This window comes from Equus quagga, chromosome 16 (genome assembly GCF_021613505.1).
Source record: "Equus quagga isolate Etosha38 chromosome 16, UCLA_HA_Equagga_1.0, whole genome shotgun sequence".
NCBI classification, from domain to species: domain Eukaryota; kingdom Metazoa; phylum Chordata; class Mammalia; order Perissodactyla; family Equidae; genus Equus; species Equus quagga.
This window is the reverse complement of record NC_060282.1, coordinates 12,367,377-12,389,322: the sequence shown is the minus strand read 5'-3', so window position 1 is coordinate 12,389,322 and position 21,946 is coordinate 12,367,377. Positions and strand designations below refer to the sequence as shown.

At 52.9% G+C, this 21,946-nt stretch overlaps 1 protein-coding gene across 2 annotated transcripts in view; it reads right to left on the bottom strand.

The window, feature by feature from the left end:
* Positions 1 to 21,224, bottom strand: part of CYRIB (CYFIP related Rac1 interactor B) — a 153,328-nt gene extending 132,104 nt beyond the window's left edge. The window contains exon 1 of one of the 2 annotated variants that reach the window (XM_046642332.1): positions 20,890 to 21,224. The gene's annotated coding sequence lies outside the window, so the exon portion shown is untranslated. The remainder of the gene's footprint in view (positions 1 to 20,889) is intronic. The other variant, XM_046642333.1, reaches the window with a different exon arrangement.
* Positions 21,225 to 21,946: the final 722 nt, after the last annotated feature.

Here is a 21,946-nt window from a genome sequence, read left to right as displayed (position 1 = left end):
AAGATCAGGCCCAGTCTGAAGAATGAGTTGGAGAGAGAGAAAAACACCCTCCCAGCACCCTGCCCACTTGTCAAAGAGGAAGAAACAAGCCTGCTTGCTACCCGTGAGCCCCGCTCAGAAAGGGAGCATATGACTCAGCCATCGCCAGTTCACTGCGCTACTCAGACATTTCATAAGCACCTAGTATGCAACAGCCTGAGATAAATATCGGAGGATGAGATGAGGGTGACACACTCCCCATCCTCCGGGAGCCTAAAATTTCTACTGTCCAAGATCAGCCAGCTTGGCCCAGACTAGAAGAATTTAACTCAGACGAATACTTCTGAAAGGAACAGAGATTCAGAGCTCTGGATCAACACAGTGTCCTTATTTCCTCCTTTCTTTATCATTCATTTATTTATACCTTGCCTCTTTCCAAAAGAGGGCTCAGAGAGCTTGCCACAAAAAAGGATCCATGAAGATAATAAACAGAAAAAGAAAATGACCATGGAAACGATGCAAATAGACTGAACCTAAGGGCTGGTTATAGCTTCTGTGAATAAGCACAAATTTGGCTCTGAGCTTCCTGGCAGCCAGGGCAAAAAGGAATACAGGGTAAGGAGGAAGAACAACCTTTCTTGTAGGGGAACACAGCTTTTCCTGGCTGTCCCTAAATTCTAAAAATCAAAGGTGGGATCTGTTGTGGGTGGGCAAGGAAGGTGACCTTGGGTGAAGGCACCCTCTAATTCATTCACCTTGTTCATTAAAGAACTCAACATCTTCCCTTACCAATGTGTCCTTCATCTAGTTATACTTGTTACCAAGCTAGAAACTGGCATTTCTTGATAACTTTATCTTTCTTACTCCCTCCCTCCCCATCAGCGCCTTCGCACACAGTAAATTGGTCACGAGGTCTGTCAACTCCATCCCCTGAACAGTTCTCAGATCCATTCTCTCCTTTCAAGGTCCAGCACCCCTGCCTGACTGCCGGCTACCCAGCCTCAGAAACGACCTCCTAATGACATCCCTGCCTCTAGCCTGGCTCTTCTCCACAGTGTCACCAGTGTGATTTTTCTGGAAATGGTGTATCTGGCAGCATGGATTTTCTGCTTTCAATCCTCTCGTGTATGGACTTATCCCACCCTCCCCCATTGGGCAGCAGTCACGCAGCTTGGGCAGGACTGACTGTATCTCCCTTCCAGGCGGCCGCTGGCTGGACTAAGGCAAGGAGCCCCAGTGGTCTTAATCCCTTTGTCACAGGGAGCCATTCAAGGAAGTGGGAACGCAGGCCTAAGCCAATCAGCACACAGCATTCTACCAGCCACAGTGATTGGCTCCAGAGTGTACACATGACCTAAGGTGATCCAATAAGAATTTGGGAGGAGAAGTAGATGTGAAGGCTGGAACTGCTGAAGCCACGTTACCACCATGAGGGAGGCAGCCTGAGGACGAAGCTCACACAGGAGGGCAGAACTGAGAGAACAGCAAAGAAATGAGCCAGGGCCCAGATCAAACCCCACCTAGAGGCTGCCCTATCCTTGGACATTTATGGTTATCAGCAACTGAAGTACATCTATTCTCCATAATCGCAACACAAAATACAAACTCCTTAGCATGGTGTACAACAGGGGTCAGCCAAGCACAGCTCACGGGCCGGATCAGGCCCACTACCTGTGTTTGTCAATAAAGCTTTATTGGAAACAGCCACACTCACTCCTTTAAGGACTGTCCACAGCTGCTCCGACACTAGCACAGCAGAGCAGAGCAGTTGCAACAGAGACCATATGGCCCACACACCCTAAATAGTTGCCATCTCATTCTTTACAGAAAGTGTTCCCTGACCCCTAGCATATGGATCATCCATAATGACTGCTCATCCACCACGCTCTGCCCCCGCCCGGGGTAACACCTGCCACCTCCCGGGTTTGGTTATGCTGAGCCCTCACTGAGCCTAGCTAACTCCTTGCATCCCACCAACCTCGGCTCTTCTCTGCGGGTCCCCCATCAGGGTCAGGAGTCCCCTGGGCAGACACAGCACCTTTGCCTGCCCCGTTCTCCCATCGTCCTGGGAGGGGCTATCCAACTGTGTGCTTGTCTCCACCCCTGGACCGTAAGGCCCTTAAAGCAGGGATGATGGACTCCTTATCTCTGGATCCCTCTCTCTCTCAGCACAGCGAGGTGTGACACAGCAGGTGGCTGAGTTCTGCTGACCTGACGTGCAGCAGACTGGGTCTTCAGGGAAGGGGACCAGGCCAACATCACAAAAAGCGGGAGATTGGGGAGCATCCTCAGCAAGCTCGCCATCTCACCAGGGCCCATATTAGGGACAGGTGCCTCCCTGTGGCCTCAGCGGTACAGGTCAGTCAGGGTTACAGACCACAGAAGTCAGTTGTGACTATTTTACGGAAAAAAAAGGAATCCAATGAGAAAATAACGGGAAGTTCCCAGAATCAACAGGCAGGCTGGGGAAAAGGAGCAGAGGAGTCTCGGCAGAGGGGGAAGGTGGCCAAGGCCACGCCACTGGAAGTCTGCGAGGACACTCACCATCTCCACTGGACTCGACTCAAGGACCTCTAACTGCCTCCCTCCAAGGCTTACACATTGGGGGTCCCCCAAACAGGAAGGTTTGAAAGATGCTGAGCACCCCAAAATATAGAAAGTGCCCCTGAGACACACCAACTCACCAAACTATGGAATCAAGTGACTGCAGATCCAGGAGCCCCGTGTCACCATAACTGGGTCCCACCCAGGGAATCAGGGGTTCTCTGGGCGGCAGAAGTGAGGGAGAGGCCTGTGTGTGTCTACACAGACTCAGAGCCAAGTGTGAACAAAGGAAGTGTTTCTTCATCTCTCACCACAGGGAGCAAGTGTCAAGCAGAATTTCAAGCATCTGCTATTGCAAAACATCTAAAGTTGTAGCGAAAGGTCATTTCCAGAATCCTCCCTCTCCCCGACCCCATGAAGACCTCAGGCTTCAGCTCCATCCTGGATAACCGGAGGCCATTATCTGAAGTTCATTCATTCATTCGTTCATTCGTTCACTCATTCGTTCTGCAATCTGTCCCAAGACCCCGATGTGCCAAGTCCTGTGCTGGCACTGGGGTAACGAAGATGAGTCAGTCACCATCCCTGACTTCTAGAAGTTCTGATGGCTGGAGGAGAGGATGAAAGAAGTTTCATTTTGGGGTTGGCCACTGTAGTGGAGGGTTAGAGGTCGGCAATGGGAGTGTGTGCCTCAGACCTCTGTCAGCACTTGCTGGGCATCGCTCCATTTCTTTACACACACACACGCACACACACACACACACCCCCAGTGAGCTACCTCTGTGATCAGCCACCAGCCCTAGGACCGTGGTCCGGAGGACTCAGGCTCTGGTCCAAATCTGGATCCTCTTGGCTACTGAGTTGGCTAAAAATGTCAAGTCTTGGGCAGCCTGTTCCCCCAAGCAGTGGGGACAAGAGGCAGAGCTGACACTGTCACCTGCTGGCTGTGCTCTAGGGCAGACCCTAGCTCTTGGCAACAGCTGGTCCTCAGGAGACTAGGGGACAGAGTTCGCCTTAGATACCCCTGCACTACCCTCCACAAATCATAATACTGACGCCCGCCATTTGCACTACACTTTCCAGTTTATAATGCATTTTTTTAATATGCATTCACTCATTCATGACTTGTTCACTGAATACCCCTTATACGTGAGGCACTTTGCTCAGAGCTGGGAATCTAAAGAGTAATAAAACACAGCCCCGACCCTTTTGGAAGCCACTTCCTCTGGGAAGCCCTCCTTGATCTCTCCAGCGGGGTTGGATGCCCACCCCCCCTCCATGGGCGCAGAGCACCCTGTATCATGTGGATGAAAAAGGGACTCATCCACCTCATACAGCTCTGCATCCCCAGGGCCGGGCCACACAGTGGGAGCAGAATGAATGTCTTGAGCAAGGACCAATGGGAACGGCTGGGAGGACCGAGGGGCCATGGGGGAGACGGAAACCAAGGGGGACAGGGCAGGGAAGACTCAAAGAACCCGGCATTGGCAGTACCCCCTAGGTTTCTAGATCAGGAAGCTTGTCTCGGAGAGCTTGGATGACTTATCCAAGACATTCTTGCTGGGAAAACCAGCTGGGCCTCTAAGCCCATTCTCTTCATACCAATTTCCATTCCGACTCGTCACCCCAACCAGCTTCCGGCTCTCCCTCTCCCGGGGACCACAGAGTCCCGTCTGCCTTCCTGCAATCAACTTATTGCTGTCTACACCCTCCCCCTGGGGTATTTTTTAAGATACCCTGAAGATAGAGGCCTGTGACTAAGACAAAGAAATGGATTCCTAATGATGGAACGCCGGGTTCTCATTCATTCACCGCACAGACATTTACCGAGCATGTATGGTATGCTCTATTCCAGAGGCAGCGAAGCAGGAGCGGACACGGGCAAAAACCTGCCTTCTAAGGTCGGAGCGTGAAACGGGGTGATGAAAAGGGGGTGTCCCTTTGGTGAATGAACGAATGAATGAATGAAATGCAGTCAACGTCAAGCGATCCATCGCAGGTCATGTCAAGATGTAACTTAAGCTGACACAGGGCACACAGTCTGCTAAAGGGGGGGGGAGAACACACAGTTTCTCACTCCCAGGTCACTCTCGTAGCTACTGGGGATCCCCTGCCTTCGTTTACTCTCCTTCCAACATCCCCAGTATGAGAGAACTAGACAGAGTGAGCCCCCTTTGTGGCCATGGCTGGCTTCCCAATTAAAGTCAAGGATTTGTGTTTACTCAGGGTCTATAAACACAGACCCAAAAAAAGTGTTTAAGAGAAAGCAGATGAAGTGTGGGTAAAGACTAGGTAATAAAATCAGGGGGAAGCGCTGTGAGTTTTCAACCATGACTGTGATTATACAAAACTCAGAGGAGGATGCTCCACGCCCAGGGCCAAGGCGCACGGCGGTGCAGGGCCTGAGCGTCCAGAGTGAGACGTAAACCGCAACTGCCTGAAGGATTGATGGGTCCCCGCTGGGAGAGCCCTGCTAAGTGCCTCTGGACCCGGCCAGAGCATCACGATGCAGCTAATATGGCCTCCCCACCCTGCTCCTACCACTGGCTTGTCACATAGCTCATCGAGACTGGATTTAAAAGTCCTGTGGACTTGTGGGTTAGTTGGGGACAGCCTTCGGAGGTAAAACCTGTGCTTGGAGTTAAAAGCAGCACCTCGTGAAGTGTCAAAAGCTGAGGGTGCCGCCTTCCAGAACATTCACTGTCATCTCACCCCTCAGGGCCTCAGTCTCCTTATCTGGCCACTGCACTAGATACTGGCCAAGGTCCCTTTCAGTGACGGCATCCCGCAACCATGTTCTTCCCCAGCCCAGGCAGGAAGCTGGGGTGTGGGGATGTCCTCTCTACTGAAACACGCGTGGGAGTCTGGCCTGAGTTTGGATATAAGTGGTAAAGACAGTGAGGAGCCCCAAGGAGCCCCCAGGGTCCCCCAGGAGCCCCCAGGAAGTGGTGACTTCCTAGAGATCAAGGGGGGCAAATAAGGGGTGATGCTCAGGGCCAACCTTCACAACACCCTAAAGAACAAGTTTCCACAATTAAAGAAAACACTGGGAGGGTAACCAGAGAGGCCCAGAAAACAGTCAACATCTGTGATTCGGCACTGATGGAACTGCCCCTCCCAGCTCTAATCTGGGTCCCCCCGGGGAGTTTCGTTGGCTTTGCAATGTTTTTGAAGAAAATGATCTTGCATATACATTATTCCCCCAGCCACTCAGAGAGAGCTTGGCCCTCCTGCCTCCTCCTCCTCCTCTTCGGAGGAGGCAGCAGTCTCCCAGATGAGTCTTCAGTGTCAGACAATGGCAACCTTGGCTCTTTTCTGTACAAGAGATGATCTCTCTCACCAGCTTTCGCACCGTAGGAGTGCAACTCCTTTACCAGAGTCTTGGTTTACAATGGCTTTCTGCACTTGATGCTGACCCTCCAGTCTCCTTGGGCTGGGACCAATCTCTCACAGTGCTGAGGCCCAACAAACATCGAAGCACTCTCTGAAACTGACTTGGTTTTAATACCAGAGTGGAGTCCATCCTGAGTCAACTCCAAATTAACCTAGATACTGAGCCATTCTGAGTATAATGATTAAGAGCAAAACACACTGAAGGACCACCCCAAAGCTGAGCCCTCCCACCCATTCATACCTAGTAGCTTCTTGAATGTTGGTCTACCTGCTTTTGCACGTGCTGTTCCTTTTGAAATGCTGTTCCCTGCACTGGCCTTCAAAAATCAACTCAAACCGTCACCTTCTCTATAAAGCCTTTCCCCAGCCCCTCCAGACAGAGTTCAGTTCAACATGTGGCGTGTGTGAGCCTGGCTAAGCCCTGGACTTGGCTAGACGTGCAGAGAGGAGAAACTTCTGTATCTGGCTGGAGACCCTCCCAGGCTAGTGTCTTCAAATAACCTCTTGCTTGCAACTCTATTTTAAAAATGTTACCGTGCAAGATTGAAGACACACAAAAAAATGTATAGTGACAAAACCACCTCTCATACCCACCACCCAGCTTAAGAAATAAAATACAGCAGATACAAGTGAAGTCCCCTGGGTATCCCACCCCAATCCTCTCCCTCTCCCCAATTCCCCAGGGGTAAGCACTCTCCTGAATTTGGTATTGATCACTGCTGTGCATTTCTTTATACTTTTTTTTTCTTTTTTTGAGGAAGATTAGCCCTGAGTTAACATCTGCTGCCAATCCTCCTCTTTTTTTTTGCTGAGGAAGACTGTCCCTGAGCTAACATCTGTGCCCATCTTCCTCTACTTTGTATGTGGGACGCCTACCACAGCATGGCGTGCCAAGCGGTGCCACATCCACACCCAGGATCTGAACCGGTGAACCCCAGGCCATCAAAGCAGGACATGCACACTTCACCACTGCGCCACCGGGCTGGCCCCTCTTTATACTTTTATTACATGTGACTGTTCCCCCTAAACAATGTATCCATTGTTTTGTAAGTTTTTAAATTTTCATAACTGTAACACTTTGCTTAGTAATACCACGATTTGTTTTTATGTCCAGGGCCCTCTGTGAGCAGCGTCTGCATCCTGTTAATCGATGTATCAGGGCACCTAACCCAAATCCTGGCACATAGTTCATGCTTGTTGCAAATGGAAAATAAAGAAGAAAACACCAAAGACAGGGTTTTCACCCACCGGACCTGAAAAGGGAGTGGGGAGAGGGGTGCGGAGGCTGCCCCAGTGGAGTCGACCCATAGGCGGCCTCCGAACACCTCCTACGATCCTTAGAGACTGCAGGCGCATGGGACTCAAGTAAGACGCGGTCCAGTGCTGGCTGAGGGGACCGGGCAGCATCTCCTGGGAGGGACAGGACCACAGCACTGTTCCTGGCACACAGTCAGGGCTCTGGACGCATCTGGCGAATGAGTGACCCTTCCCACAGAGAAGAAAATGGAAAAGCTGGGACAACAAAGCGTGGCTGGCCCAGAGGAGAGCCCACCTGGGGACCATCGCAGAGAGAGCAAGTGTCCTCACTCACTGAGGACCAGCGTCTTCTTGTCCAGCTCCAGCTTCCCAGAGGAAGCCACAAGCTCACTCTGACATTCAGCTCACCAAATCACACAGCCCCTGGGGGCTTCCAGGACCTCTGGAGGAAACCCAGTGACTGTCACACAACCGGGAAGACGCTTACACGTGGCAGGGGCGGGGCGGGGGAGGGGAAAGCAGGGGAGGACAGTTTACATGGCCACCATGAAACAGGCTAATTTTGAGAGGACAAGAAATACCAGCCTTCATAAAGGAGGGATGAGGCCTCAGTAAATGCCCTTTTCATGAGTTAGGCTTTGGACCGAAGTGCATCTGCGAGGAGGCCACCAAGTGGAGTTTAAGAAGAGCCAGGGCTAAGAAATTAAATCCCGACTCTGGCCCTGACCAGCTGTGCAGCCTTGGGCAAATCAGTCAACCTCTCTGGGCTTCAAATGTCTGAAAAAGCTATGCGCTCATTCTACAAACACTCTTGGAGCAAGGCCTTCTGTGAGCCTGACCTGTGGACGTAACACAGAAAAGGCCCAGTCCCTGGGCTCAGGAATGTTTCACGGAATGAGGCCATGGCATAAACACAAAGCACTCTCTGGATGTAAAGTCTTGTTATTAAGACTTTATTTTCTATCATATAAGCCCCTTTCTAACTTTTTCTCTTCCTTCCTTTTTTTTTTTTTTTTTTGGTGAGGAAGATTGGCCCTGAGTGAACATCTGTGCCCATCTCCCTCTATTTTGTATGTGGGACACCACCACAGCATGGCTCGATGAGCGGTATGTAGGTCCACACCTGGAATCCAAACCTGTGAAACCCAGGTGGCCGAATTGGAGCACCGAACTTAACCACTACACCACTGGACCAGCCCCTCCTTTTTTTTTTTTTTTTTTTGAGATTCAAGACATAGCTTTTGGTCAATGCAAAGGAGAACAGAGAGCCAGGAAGCTCATCTTTAATTCAGTGCAGACAATACTCAGCTTGGCTCAAACTGGGCACGACGCTTCCTTGCAGCACATCTAATCATAGCTGTGTGTTCCTGGAGTTAGCTCTCCATTCTCCTCTCCAGCACAGGAATTGGCCCGTGCTCTGAGAAAGGAGTGGAGGCGGGAGCGGGGAGGGGACAGGGCAGGAGGAGGGGAGAGGAGAGCAGGGTGGACCTAGAGAAGACCCCCTGCTGCCCAGAGTGCAGTCACACCCCTCTGGGAGGGAGACAGGTGGCAGCACCTTGAGGTTATGGTCACTGCGAGAGGGACGTGGGGAGGGGACAGACATACCACCACATATTATGAGGGCCTCACACACTCTCGACTTCCTCCTCCTGTAAGGAATGCTTCCTGATCCCTACTCCAAGGGAAGGGAAGGGAGCTCAGAGAAGGGAGCGACAGCCTGAAGCGACTAGCAGAGCTGGTGACACCCTGCAGGGGCAAGACCCATGGGATCAGCAGCGGGGGTTCCTCCCGCCCCGGGGAGCACAGGAGACAGACACCCTCAGGTTATTAAAACCGTGGAGTTGCCACCGCTCCAACCCGTCCCAAGCACTAACCCTTTAGCAGCCCTGCCTCTCCTGAGGGGCCTCCGGCTCCGTGAATGAGCCTCGGCGCGGGGTGCTGATGGGGATCACAGGAGATGGTGGGCGCCACGCGAAGCCTCTCCCCTCAGCTTCTTCACCGTGTGTTCTCGTCCTCCAGACTCTTCCTGTGACCCTCGAAACTGCCAGGGCGAGGAACAGGCATGACTCAGCCTGGTGAGCAGCCCGGCCCTGCAAGCGGCTGGGGTTCCTCTCTTCATTCATCCAAAGCAGCACCACCGATCATTTACATACCACTTCCCCTGGCAGGTGCTCGAGAGCAGACGGCAGGTGCCGGGCAGGAGAACAGAGAGGGAGAGCAATGCGGAAAAAGGGATTTCTGGACACTCAATAAATGCCTACTTGAGATGCCAAAATGTGTGCCCCTGTCATATCAAATCACAGAAACGCATATACACACACCTAAAAATGAAAACTCTTGGGGTTTGAAATGAGTCTTTAAAAACACTCCAATTTCAATTTTCTACCCAGAGCAGAGAATTAATTCACACACTGATTCATCAAATATGCATTCGGCACCTGTGTTCCAGGCACCTTTCGAAGGCAAAGATGACAAGCGCACAGCAGACACAGAACTGGAGAGAAACAGCGTTTTAAAGGCCACAGGGACTGTCTGGAAGTTTGCGATCCCACGACCGGTTATAGCTCAGCCCCCCGGACACACAGGACAGCAGCTCCCTGCACCTGATCAGAAGTTCCCTCTGCTCCAAACACTCTGCTCTTAGTCAATCATCTTACTTTCCCTGGAAATAATTGATCTGTTTGGTCATAGGCCATTGATAAAGGGATCTAAACTCTGGTTTTCTTTCTTTCCCTGGAAATGGCAGAATTCTAGGTTCCTGGGAAGAGAGATGAGGAGAGAAGGGGTGACGGTTTGCTTCCGGGAAAACTAACATAACCACATTACAGAAAACGTGCAAAACAGAGAAAAGAAGAAATTCATCCACATTCGTCTCCCCCAACCATACCTGACACGATTTGGGTGCGTATTTCTTTCCAATCTTTGGTCCTAGAAATGACTGCTTTTCTGCATCCTCCCAGCCTCCTTGGCCCTTGCTTTGAGTGGCTACAGCAGAACCGATTCAAGTCTTCAGTTATAGTCAGACACTTAGGTTATTTCCACTTCGGTTAATTTCTTATTGTAAAAAACACTGAGCTGGGGGCCGGCCCAGTGGCCGAGTGGCTAAAGATCCCCGTGCTCCACTTCGGTGGCCTGGGTTCAGATCCTCAGCGTGGACCTGCTCCACTCATCAGCCACAAATGCAAAGCAGAGGAAGATTGGCACAGATGTCAGCTCAGGGCTAATCTTCCTCACCAAAAAAAAAAAAAAAAACTAAAAAAACCTGAGCTGAAGATCTTCGTGCAACATTTTGCCCATAATTTTTACGATTTCTTTAGGAGAGCTTCCCAGAAGTGGGTTCACTGGGTCCAAGCTTATGAACCTCTACATGGCTCTTGACATAAATTGCCATGGTTGCCCAGAAGGGTCGTTTGAGGATCCAGCTGGCCACCAGCAAGAAGTTGCAAGTGCCTTCAGGGGATGACACCTTTCAGAGGCCTCAGGCATGGGACAGGGGCACCCGCTGGGTTTTCTACGGAGGGAGTCCTTCTGGAACATCTCGTCTTTGCACCTCAGCGTGTGCAAGCTCCGTGATGCCGTGGAGACTAAGCTCCAAGGTGGAATCAAGTCCTCCCCTCTCCTGCCGCAATAGCTATTTAATCTGATCCCCATGAAAGATCAGGTTCCTTTTCTCTCGGTTTTAAGTGTCCAAGGTCTGAGACAAAGATGAGCTTATCTGGAGAGAGGCATTTCCAGCCGTGATCAGCGGGGAGGGGCTTGCTGTGGGTAGGGGGCGGGGGGCCTTCCAAAGGTCACACTTCCTTTATTCCTCATTAACTTCTGAGAGGGGGAGGGCTGGGGTGAAGTCAGAAGCATGCAGAAGTCTTTTTCTAGACTTCCCCCTGCATGTCCCCACTGAAACCTGGAGAAACCCTGCTTGAGAAAGAGACAGTTTCACCCAGAGGCGAGGCCTCAGGGAGGAGGGGCCACCTCCCAAACAGGGGTCCCCATGGCAGCCCAGGATGGCGCGTTCAACCAGAGACTCCAGAGGCGCAGGATCCATGACAATCACAAAGGTCCTAAATCTAGGAGCTGTTGTGACCAGAAAGACCGGCTTTATTCAAAAAAATTGAATCAGATCTCTCTAGGCCAAGGGGCTGCCTCCTTCCTGTCCACTGGGTCTTCTGTCCACGGGGTCTCTCTCACTGGACAGCTGGACCCCAAGAAATCCCCCCAAAGTTAATCACACTCAAGCAGGAGAGACCCCAGAATAATTATACAGCACATGTAATATCTGTCAGCCACTACTGGGCCCGGACACTGCACGTTCTGAATACGTCCTCACTGCACCGTGACACGCAATAGAATGACATTGCGTGCTCATTTAACTCAGCCAGACTCAACTAGACACAAAGGGACAAATGTATTTTTTTTAATTTAAAAAACTATAGGGCCCAGCCTGGTGGTGGCATAGTGGTTAAGTTCGGCACACTCCAATTCGGCAGTCTGGGTTCACCAGTTCGGATCCCAGGCAGAGATTTACAGCACTCATCAGCCCTGTTGTGGCAGCAATCCACATATAAAGTGGAGGACAGTGAGCACAGATGTTAGCTCAGGGCTAATCTTCCTCAGCAAAAAAAATTAAATACTGTAAAAGTGGATTGTGCCTATTATGTTTATTTGTATTTGTTTTATTTTGGGGGTATTGTATCTTGTACTTTACTGTATATCGCACATGACTGTGTATGCCATATATTTAAACAAACATGCAACTAAACAGGATCACATACACAAAATCATGTGTACTGTCCATCAGGGGCGAGTTAGGAGACTGTCCAGAATCATTTTCACTATGAATTTTTGCTGCTGTGCTGACTTCCGAACTTTAGAATGAGGCTTGACCCTGCTGTGTAAGGTCCCCCTCCTTTGGTGCTTTCAGGTCTTGAGGGCTGTGTGGTCCATTAGGTGCCAGCAGAAAATCAGTCTTGGATCAGAACAGGAAACCGGGCTGCTGAGCACTGGGAGGGCCCCATGGCTTTATAACCTGACTCCCGAGGACAGCCCGTCTGTTCCAAGCTGGCTGTGTGGCCCCTAGCAGGGCTTCCACGTCCCTGGCCTGGTCCCTCGTTCTTCCAATGAGTGGCCTAGATGATTTTCAAACTCCTGTGTGACTCTGGGCAACTCGCATCACCTCTCTGGGCATCCCACTTAGATGCAAAATCAGAGTTTCCCAAGCAGGATTCCAAGATGAGGTTACCGTGTGTTGAGACACTGACCTCCTTAGCACTTGGGAGGAGTGGGCCCCGGGTCAGTCACCTCCAGTTCAGAGATGCTTCTGCTTTTACTGCCCATCCCCCCAAGCTGTGCCTTACAAATTCTGTTTCCTGCATGGCGTGAAAAAGGCTGGGAAGGACCAGACTAGGTGATCTTCAGCGTCCTCTGTCTCACACCAACAGCCCCACCCCAGCACATCCAGAGTTAGAAACAGATTGCACACGGGCAAAAGATTATAGCATTGGGGGGTTTCTCTAATTGGGTTTCTCGAACAGGGATCACAGGATCAGAATTACTTGAGAGTGCTTGTCCAAAATGTGGATTCTTGACCCTCCCCTGGGGATGCTGAAGCTTAAGGTATGGTCAGATGAAAGAAATACTGAGGAAGAGGGAACACATGCATAGAACATTCTGGCAAGTTCTCATATTGAAAGTGGAAGGGAGGAACACTGTAAGAGGAGGTAGTAATCCAGTGTCCACTTACTTTCTCAAGTCTACAAGGACCAGTGTCCTTTCAAATTTAACCCCCCCAGGGCCCACCCAGTGGCCGAGGGGTTAAGTTCATGAGCTCCGCTTCGGCGGCCCAGGGTTTCGGCAGTTCGGATCCTGGGCACGGACATGGCACCGCTCATCAGGCCATGCTGAGGAGGCATTCCACATGCCACAACTAGGGACGTACAACTAGAATATACAATTATGTACTGGGGGGCTTTGGGGAGAAGAAGAAGAAGAAAAAAAAGAAGATTGGCAACACATGTTAGCTCAGGGCAAATCTTTTTTTTTTAAAAAAAAAAAAAAAAAGATTCAACTGCCCCAAAGCATGAAGCCACAGGACCCTTCTTTCCCCCAAATCTTTCCCGGGGAGCGGGGAGGAGTGTGTGCAGGCAGAGGATGCAACATGCTACAAATCCCAACAGCAAACGCTTCAAGAAGGGTATTAATAGCATGAGTCAGTTTCACACTGAATTCACCAAAAACTTCACCACTCAAATTAGCCCAAGCAATCTCCTTGCAAGATTCATTTCTAAATTCTGAACTTCCTTGGCTGACAAGTTCACAGTAGGTGGTTCTGGGCAACGAGGTTGCCGAGACGCCTGTCACCACGAGATGCCCTGCAAGAAAACCACGCCCTCGGCGAGCAGCATCTCGCAGCATCTCACGGCATCTCGCAGCGTCTCACAGCATCTCACGACAGCAGTGTCTGGTCTTTGGTACACAACCCCCACTGGAGACTTTTCGAGTTATGTTTGAGGTTCCCTTGAAAGAGGGAGTAAAAAGAGTGGGTATGCGTTGAAGCTGGCGTGGGGCATCTAAATTCCAGCTCTGCTTTTTATCAGCTTCAAAGTTTTCTCAGTCTCCTCATCTGTAAGATGGGGATAACGTTTTGCAGAGGTATTGTGCATGTAAGGAAAAAAATATGCAAGGTACACGTTGTCCATGCTCAAGAAGGGAGACCAAGAAAAACACCCCAAATCACAAAAACCCACAACATGATGTTTACAGGAGCCTTACTGTTAGCAAGGCTTTTGTCTGGGCCGTAAATGACCGTGCAGAGGATCGGAAATGCTGCTTCACTCCCCAGTCCTGGCCGCACTTCAACCGACCCGCTGGGATGTCCACTGGTGTCCTGTGACTTCCCCTACCATCCTTTCTCCAAACCTAGCCAGAGAGCTTTTCCAGTTCCTGGAGGACAAGAATGGGCCCTGAGGGGTAAGGCTTGGTTTAGCCCAAGGAAACAAATCCAAAATCCTTCCTTCTTCAGCTGCTCAGGCCCTTGGGACTTGTATGGGTGGCAGTGGGACACACACTATTTGTTTCTCACATGGACCCATCACAGGGCCCAGCACACAGTAGGTACTCTCTCAAATTACTGCCGTCGAAACGCAGGATGAATGGTATTCCTCCATAAAGAAGTGAACACTTGACAGCCACAAAGGCATGTTCAGAAATGACTGTAAAATGTCACCAGGCTTTCATTCACAAGCCTAACTGATCTCATGCTCCCCAGCCAGCTTCCGGTGCCTCAAGACGCAAAACCAGAGTTCAGGGAGCAGAGTAGAGGATGTTATTGCCTGAGTTTCACTTCCATTGCAATCTACTGCATTTGACTTCAACTCTGGTTTTGAGCAAAGCTGGGGCCAGTGCATGACTGGCAGGAAGGCCTCCCTGAGTCTACACTCCTCTCCCTGAGTCCTAGCCCCGAGATCGTGTGAATAGGGAACTCGAATTACTGAGTACTTACTAGATGTCAGGTACATTCAGACACTTTCTGACTTAAGAGCCACAACAGGCTGAAAAGCAGGCACCGGGATGCTGGGGGACACTGGGCAATGTGCAAAAGACCTCGCAGTGAGGGAGTCAGGTGTGAACCAAGATGTACCTCCCCCAAGTCCATGGTTCTTCAGCCTGACACCATCCCCTTTCAAAGGAGAACGCCAGAGGGGCCAACCACAGCATTCAGTTTTGCATAAAGACACCACAGAAATATGAAATTATCTTAAAGAAATACCCCTCTCCTCCCATCAGATTCATACCCCATCTCTGCCAGAAGGATAGCCCTGGCCCAAAATTAGCACTGGACAAATGGGTTCTCACCCACCTGTGACTGTGTCCTTGGGGGAGGCAGTATATGTGCGGGATGTTTCTGCAAGGTGCTATGCTAAGAGTTTTTAGACACATTATCCCATTTAGTCCTCCAAACAACACAGAGAGGCAAATGTTTAGCCATGACAGTTCTAGCTCAGCAAGGTGCCACGATTACCCAAGGTCACACAGCTCCTGCATGCCGGGGCCTGGGAGCCTTCAGCTCCCCAAGGCAACAGTATTTGCTGAGTGGGCACTGGGTTTAAATCCCAAGCAGCTCTAAGTGGCCAGGCAGAGCCGGTCACAGGAGACCGTATGACACAGACGAGGAAAGGACGGAGCTTTTCTTCCTCCCACTGCCCAAGCGTCTTCCCCCACTAACTCCTCTGCATGACTGCACCTCACTGCCCTTCCCCGTCCTTATCAGAGGATGGGGGGTGGGCGGGGGGAGCGAGGAGGCCATTAGTCTCTGACCCAGTGGGTGATTTCAAAGCTGCCCCTTTTCTGTGTTGGGCATTTTTTTTGACCGTAGATGTAAGGATTTAGTCCCTCAGTCCACTGACAAAGGAAGGTCAGGGGCAGAGACACCTGTTGAGCTGGGGGAGGATGTCCAGCACCCAGCATCCCCTTGGCCCCAGAACCTTGCATTAAGGATGCCCCAAGGCGCTCACAGGCAGACACTGCAGGGCCGTGGGAAAAGCCTGGCTTGGGAGCCCCGGTCCTGGGTCTGCTCTTGGACAAGATGCTTCCCCCTCTGGGTCCCAGTTCCTTCTTGTTAAACTAAGAGTACTGGATGCCTAAAAGCTGCAACTCAAGCATGAGCTTCCTGCCCAGCCCTTCCAGAACACAGTCATAAGCGAAGGCCTGGGACGCGCTCACTGCTTCCCTTTCTCCCCTCCCTGCTTCCATTCCACCTCAACTGTTCAGGGCATCCAGGCCCTGCTGGGCTTAGTAGGCACCGCCTGGGAGATAAAGGAGGGCTGTCTTCTCCACAAGCGCTTCGTGCTCTCACCGTGCTCGTTCTAAGCCTCCATCTTTTTATCGTCTGTATTTTGGGCATGTCTGTCTCCTCCAGTAACGAACCTATCAGCTGCCTCAGGAGCCTCTGGCGCCATATTCAGATTTGCATCCTCAGCATCAGCTGGTCTCGAATGAACGAGGGGACGGGGGACCTCCAAGCTCTCCCTACTCAAGTGTGGTCCACAAACCAGAGCATCATGTGGGAAAGTGCTGGAAACGCAGAATCTCGGCCCACACCCAGCCTCTGACTCAGAATCTGCAAGGCAATCCGCAGGACCTCTGGGGGCACCTCCAGTTTGGGAAACACTGTTCCAAGGTGCCCTCCAGCTCTGACGCGACCCTACCCCACATCCTTCGCTTTTGCCCTCTAGAGGCCTCCCACATGCAGGCCTGAGCAGGACTCGCTAAAACAGAGCCCGTCATAAACCAAAGGACATTCACCTTAGGAACCTTCTAGAAGCCTGCCACTGACTCTCACAAGCAGGATGGGAAATGTGCAGCCCCGAGGGTGACTCCAGGCACGTGTTACCCACCGGCCCTGTGAGTTTCAAGGAAACCGGGGCAGTTTTCAAAAATGTTGATTTGAAATCAACATTGGTTTCCACCCTTGGTTCCGTGGATCCAGCTCCCCTCGCCCTCCTACCCCTGAACCCCCATAAATGAGTGACTGCACACCTTCCAGCATCTGGCAGCAGAGACACACCAACCGGCGGCCCGCCTGCCCCCTAACCGGCCTTGCCTCCATGCTCAGAAAATGCCTTTCCCTCATTTTCTACTCTTGACGTTTATTCAACTTGGAAAGAAAAGGAACGTTTCCAAAACACGTCTTCAGTTTTTTAATAAACCCTGCCATTCCTCTAGCGGTTTCAGATTATCTTAAATATTTATAAAAATCATTCTCAGCAACACTTCTTTAAACAAACCTCCTGGTCGACTTCGATTATTTATATATTTACGAACATGTTGTCCCCTTCCCTTGGAGCAGATGGCAGTCTTTGGAAAGGAGAAAAAAAAAATCACTGGGACAGAACGTAAACTCAGGGACTCCCCAGTTTAGCCTTCTCGACAAGCTCTGGTACAATGATCTTTCCATCCGGCGGAAACGCCCTACGATGGCCAGTCAACAGTTGGTTTGAGAAAACACGGAGGCTTGAACTTGAATCTAGGAAGCAGCTGCCAGCCAAGGGCTTGGTTTCCAGTGGGAACTGGTGCCCTGTTAGCAGAGGGACAGGGCGATGGGACTGGGGTGGGGACAGACAGAAGCCCAGAAGGGGAGGGAAAAGCAACCGCCATTTGCACGCACCGTGCCGAGCATCTCCACACGACCTCTGAGCTCATCTTCACAGCGACCCTTCCAAGTGGCGATGATTAGTCCTCCTCTGAAAGGTGGAGAAGGCCCAGAGAGAGACAGGAAGTATGTTGCCCAAAGTCACAGAGCTAGTAAGCAAGAGACCCAGGATGTGAACCGGGCCATCTGGCCTCTAAACCCACAGGCACGCTGCCTTGAGAAGGAGAAAAGGATGAGAGGAAAAACAGAACTGCCCTTCACGGGGCATCCTTGGCTACGAAATTACCACGTTTCTTTCAACCTGCTGAGGCCGGTCACCCTCTTAAGATCATGAAGGAAACTCCCAAAGTTCTGTGGCAGCAACAGGAGCTGGGTCAGTCCATTTGAGAACCCAGGGGAGTCAGGTCTCGGCTGGAAGCTGGAAGGAGTCCATGCGAATGTTGTGAGAAGAGATGAAATGAGGGCCAGAGCACACGAAGGGCTGCCTTTATGAGCAAGGAAATGGATGAAAAACAGGACCACAGTGACTCTTCCTCAGGCCTTTATCAAGTGTCCCCAGGAGGGGAAGGAGAAAAAGAATAAAATGAGCCTTCCCGTTCGCACCCCAACGGACTCTCTGGAGAAGCTCCAGTCCAAGTTCACAAAGAGAGACGGTCCACCCTTCGAGATGCTCATGGTCTAGATGAAGAGACAGCAACGACTCCTATTGATGAGGGTGATAATAATCACTGATGACGATCGCCATTAATCGGCGCCCATGCTAAGGGCTCCACTCAGTCTATCCGATGAGCAAAACAACCCCACGATGTATGGTCCCATTTCACAGAAGATGACACTGAGGCTCCTCGAGGTGAAGAAACTCCGCGACGGGCACACAGCAGGAGGAGGGAAACGTGGGGTGTGAAGGTGGATCTTGCCTCTTACCGGGGACCCATGAGACAGAGGGGGAGGGGCGGGGGTTATCTGGCCTGTTTCTAGATGAGGAAAAGAGGGAGATGAGCTCTCTAAGGCTCCACAGCCACCCCACAGCTAAAATGTACAGATTTTAAATCTGATTTTTCACTGACACAACACCACTCCCAAAATGCTCCCCTGGAAGGCGGTTTCACGGAAGCCGGCCAAGCCCCAGATGGCCAAAGCCACAAGATGATGATGGTCTCTTCAATCAAGGGGATGGCAGTAATGCTGAACCTGAGGCCACAGCCTCCTGGCACTGGTGTCCCTCAGAAGTCCCTCCTGTCATGGTCTCTGGATCCCCAGGTAAGAGCTGCCAGGCTCATGGACCGGGATTCCATGTTGGGCAATCAAGACACACTTGGGAGAGACAGCCAGAGAACAATTTCAAGGTCACCTACGGGCCAGTATGCTGACCTTGAGGTAGAGACAGAATGCACAAAGGGGAAACAGACGTCACTCTTGTCGCTCTGACTGCACCACAGACCCAGCATATGCCAGACAGCCTGCCAGGTGCCAGGGGAAACCCAAAGGCCGCTCGGAGGGCGCACAGCCTACAGGAAACAGCGAGAGAGCTGTGCAGACGGAAGACTCGGGCAGGGTCCGGAATCTGCCACTCGGGGCTGAGGGTCTTGGGCCAGATCCTGCCCTCTCTTGAAGTCTAGCAACACAAGAACCAAATCTCTGCCTCACAGGTATCCACGGCCACTCCACGTCTTGAAAATGACTCTGCACGTGCTCACACTGCTGCTGGCCGTGAACAGAGGTGCCTGCTGTCAACTCTTAAGATCATAGGAGCCCTCAGGCTCGTCTCCCGCCCTCCAGATGTGGAATACCCTCCGAACTAAGGGTCCTCAGAGTGGGGCACAGAAGCATCTGGGAGCTGAGAAGGAAAGGGAGGCACGGAAGGCAGAGAAGGCAAAATGACTTGGAAATCTCCCAAAGTGAAGCGCAGAAATGCACACAGGGCCTTTATCCGAAGGCCATTTCCAAGGGCCCCTGCGCACTAATCCGCCCTGGGCTCCCTCAGCACACACCCTCTGCCCTGCCCGTGGTGAGTCCAGCAAGGATCCAGAAAGTGCACATTACAACGTGCCTCCCCCGGAAGAAAACGCAGGCCAGCTGACCACTCCTGCGTGCCCCACCGACAGAGAAAACGCACCTCTCCCCAGCTTCCTCCACGTTTACAGGAACCCCCAGGCCTGGGAAATCGGCCCAGCTGTCAGTCCTGGCAGCCCGCCTTGACCGCCCTGTCACCTGGTGGTGGCAATCAAAATGATGCTTCCTTCTCCCTTCCACCGAATGGCATCTTCCAAGAACGGAGGAAGCTCAAAGTCAGAGTTTAAGCTCCTTTCACAAAGAGTCAATATTTTCACAAGATAATCCTCCTCGGGGAAAGCGGTGGATTATATAGATCCCAGGTGGCAAAATGTTTGTGGGATGGATGTTACAGGGCAAGGAAGTCAAAATGCGGAACCGCACCCACTCACTTCTCAAAATTCACCATCCACTTATCCATTTTACAAATATCTACGGAGAGCCCTCCATATGCCCCAGGCACCCTTCTAGGCGCTGGGGATGTAGAAATTAAAGGTGACTGACAATGACACTTTCCATTACTGCACCCCCTCCAGGCCAGGAAACCCACGCTCACTTTCTTTAGGCCCAACTCAAAGCAACCCATTTGACAGGCGCCTAAGACTCAGAGAGGGTAAGCAACTTGCCCAAGGTCACACAGCTAGTGAGTGGCAGGGCCAGGAACTAAACATAGGTGCTAAGTCCACGTGACATTCCCCAGCGGGGCCTCCTTCCCGCTCAACCCCTCCCCCACCGGCTCCATTTCTTGCAGCAGGGTGGGGATCAAAGACAGCCCCCGGGGGGCTCCAGCAAGGGAAGTCCTCGGTTCCTCTTTCCTCCCACCCCCGACACAGGACACAAGGGTTGGAGACCCACGGTGTGAACACAGCCCCAGGAAAGCCCTGCAGGCTGCCAGGGCATTCACCCGTTAACACTGCTAACACTGAACTTCCATTTAAAAAAAAAAGATGATGAGAAGATAAAGGGCAAAGAGGAAGTGTTATTTAAACAGAGGCGGGTGGTTACCCCAGGAGGAAGTCGGGAGGCCAGTGGAGATGGCGTTCCCCTCCTCTAGTTCCTCAATTCTAAGCGACTGGCCTTCCGAGCCCCCAATGGAAGTTGGCTGGGGGGCTGCACCACGCCAGGGGTCAGACCCCGCGCCCTCACCTGGCGCCCAGGAGGGGTCTGTGGGGGGCAGCCAACGAGCACGCGCCCCCTCCAGGCGCGGGGCGCCGCGGCGCGCTCCCCGCAGCTGGGTGGACCCGGGCGGCGGCCCCGCAGCGTGCGCCCCCCGCGTCCTCCCGCCCCAGGCCCCCAGAGGCGCATCGTTTGGGGACCCCCCTCCGTGCCGGCCGCTCCCCACCCCCTGCGGCGCCCCCTCTGCAGCCGCGGCGGCGCGGCCCGGATCGCATGGCACCCCCAGCCCTGCCCGCACCCATCACGCGCGCGCCCCGCGCCCGGCGCCCTCTCCGGGTGCAAAGCGGCTCCAAGGGCGCGCGCGGCGGCCCGGGCGGCGGCGCCGGGGAGCCCCGGGCACGTACCTGGCGGCCCGGGCGAGCGGCGAGGGGATCGCGGGAGCTGGAGCCGGGAGCCTCGGAGCCTCGGAGCCTCGGAGCCGCCGCCGCCGTTTCCGGGTTGGCCGGTCGCACGTCACCGCCACAGGTTTGCGAGCGGCCCCCGGCGCGGCGGCAGCAGCGGCGCAGCGGCCCCGGCGAGTGCCAGGCGAGAAATAACTATAAAAGGAAGAGACGCCTCGAGGAGGAAGAGGAAACGCTGTTTACCTTCCACCACCCGAGCCGCCGGCGCTCGCACAAAAGGAGGACGCGCGCCGCCGCCGCCTCCCCCCGCGCCCCGGCCCCGCCGCATCGCGGGCCCCGCGTCAGCGCGCGCCCCCGCCCGAGCCCGGCGCCGGGGGCCCGGGAGCGGGGTCCGGGCGCCGCGGGGGCCCCTGCTCCCCCAGCCGACCCGCCCTGGCCTGGCCCCGGGGTGACCTTGGGCAAGTCACAGCGGGCGGGCAAGCGGGCGCGGGGTGCGCTGGGGAGCTCGTGGTCCTCCCGGTGGAAGGAAGGTCCAGCTCTGATGGCCCAGGGTCACAGCCTGTCTGGCAGGGCTCCAGCTCGAACTGGAGGCCTCCGACCTTCAGGCCAGCCAGGTTCCTGGCCCTGGTCCTCTCCCCTCTCACCTGCACCTTGGGAATGATGCCAATCCCTGCCCGGGCCACCCCGCGGCGAGGTCGGTGAGAGGATGTGCATGCAATCGTGCGTTGGCCCTAAACAGCTATTTATTGAGGGCCTACTAAGTGCCAGCGCTGTTCTAGGTCCTGGGGACACAGCTGGGAACCCAAACAAAATCCCTGCCTGGGGGGTGGCAGGTGGAGGGGACAGGCAATAAATATCTGATGCATTTGGTGGCCTGCGCGCTATGAGGAAGAAGAAAGCAGAGCCAGGGGAGAGAGAGTGGGGGCGTCGTGCTGTCGTAAGTGGCTCTCCAAGGACTTTTAGCGCAGAGATTCCCAGACAAAAGCTGCTCGCTGTAACTCCAGCTTTGCTCCTGTGGGAGACCCGGTCTTTCCCCTTGTCTGTAATGGCAAAGAAGGTA